We start from the raw sequence: 2,057 nt of genomic DNA, 5'->3' as shown, positions 1-2,057 counted from the left end.
GCCGTTCATGACCTGTGAACGGCCGTCCCTAATTTTTTTTAATATTTTTAATTTTTATTTAGCAATGGACGGGCGTCCTCTAAATAAGGACGCCCGTCCATATTAAATGGACCCCGTCCATATAATATGGACGGGGGTCCATATAATATGGACGGGGGTCCATATTAGTGAACGGCCGTCCATATGTTATGGACGGCCGTTCATTAGATCAAATTCAATAACGTCAAAACACGTGGGATGATTTGGATGGGTGAGTCAGCACACACGTCAGCCGGTACAAAATTTCGGTGTAAAAACACCGGTGTCTGTAGCATTGCTGATATATAAAAGGGGCAGTTTTGCCCAGAACGAAAGAAGAAGAAGAAAGTCGAAAGAAGGAAAAGAAGAGAGAAAGAAGCAAGGAAATGAGGGAGAGAAAATGAGGTAAGTGTCGGCCAAGTACAGATGAAGGGAGATTACACGAATCTTTGCAGAAATTGTATCATGCATGTAGTTTTTAGAGTGAGTCATTTCACCATTTTCTTCAATTTGCGTAATTCTATTTCAATTTTGCCAATTTGGGTTATTAGGTGGAGAGGCGAGGGATGATGCTTGAGGCAACTGGGCATTTTGGGTTGAGCTGAAATTTTTGTGAGTGGATTAAACGAATACTTCTCTTAAAAAATTCAGATTACTGTGGTTTCCCAATTTAATGTTTTAATGATATTTGAGCTAGATCTGAAGATTGCTTAAATTTTTTTCTTTTACATGTTTTTGGATCAATCCTTGAAGTGTTTGATTGAGTTTTTAAGTGGAATGCATTTGCTAGTTAATTGTAACAATACGCACCCGGTTGGGTAGGATGATGCTTGACTTGTGTTTTTCATAAAATTATTGCTGGGTATTTTACCGCATACTTGACTGGACAGCATGTTAAAGAAAAGACTGAGATGTGTTTTCAATAGATAAGTTGCTGGTTAGGTACATATGCATGTTCCTCGGCCGGAATACTGTTGTGAAATGGTTGTTTTGTGTTTTAAAAATGCTGGGAATTAAGACAGCTGGGGTGGGAGTTGCTTTGGGTTTCAGAGAGTTATGTTTCTGTAAGGTATGTTTTGAGTGGCTTTATTTTTTATATGAGAAAGATGGCTATTTGTGATATGAATTGTGGTTGGTATTTGGAGAGTGATTGGAGGGAAGCTTAGACATGCTCCAGAAAGGACCAGAATAATCAAAAGGGTTAATATTTGCATTTCCTTTTACGATATAATTTTAACCCTTGGTTTATATATATATATATGCACTTTGATTTTTCGCTTGTTCATAGGAGGTCTGTGGTATTTTAGGGGAAAATGCAAGAGACCGAGATAGTAATGATCAACGACATGAATCAAGGAGCCCTTCTCTTGCGCACGGCAGTGTTTTGGTCCCCAGAAACGGCTCTCCTCCTTTCTTAATGCTGGGATTGATTACCATGGGGAAGGATACTACAAGCAGTTCATGGTAAAGTTTAAATTCATGTGCACCAGGTCATCCTGCGCGCACAAAACATAAGAATACAGAGGGCACAATCAGTGAAGGCCCTGCTGCTGAAGATATTGCTTCTTCTGCCAACAGATCCTTCAAGAAGACAACTCCTAGCACGAAAAAGGTTGCAGAACAGAAGGATATCATAGACGTGGCACAACTCACGCTGAGTCCGCCTGGAGGAAGCCAAGGATACGTCTATTGCCAAACTAAAACAAGTTTGAATATTGGAACAACTACGAGAACCTCCACCGTGAGGTTAAATGAAGCTGTTTGGATGCCGTCTACTGGTCTTTGTTGTCATCTTTCCCAATAAGCAAATGAGTAATTGGTGGCAAAGTCCAAGTACTTGAAGAGGCAGAGATGATTGATCTCTTTTCACTAACTTATTTTGATTTATTGGATTCATATAGCTGCTAACTAGGTTATAAAGGTCCTTCTTTTTGTCTTATTGTGTATGTGTGTATATACATGTTGAGTTTTTGAGGGATGAGTCAAAAGTAAATGTGATGAGTGAAGATAATGTACAGACTTACATTTTGCTTATAAAT

General features: G+C 39.1%; 1 long non-coding RNA gene across 1 annotated transcript; it reads left to right on the top strand.

Moving 5' to 3' along the window:
* The first annotated feature begins 376 nt into the window (after positions 1–376).
* On the top strand, positions 377–2,057 carry LOC116111607. The gene is made up of 3 exons (XR_004125102.1): positions 377–423; positions 570–630; positions 1,326–2,057. It is a non-coding gene; the product is annotated as an uncharacterized LOC116111607 (long non-coding RNA).

The sequence above is a fragment of the Pistacia vera genome, unplaced genomic scaffold, assembly GCF_008641045.1.
Source record: "Pistacia vera cultivar Batoury unplaced genomic scaffold, PisVer_v2 Contig645, whole genome shotgun sequence".
NCBI lineage: Eukaryota > Viridiplantae > Streptophyta > Magnoliopsida > Sapindales > Anacardiaceae > Pistacia > Pistacia vera.
Note: the sequence above shows the minus strand (reverse complement) of the source record. Positions and strands in the feature narration are given on the sequence as shown.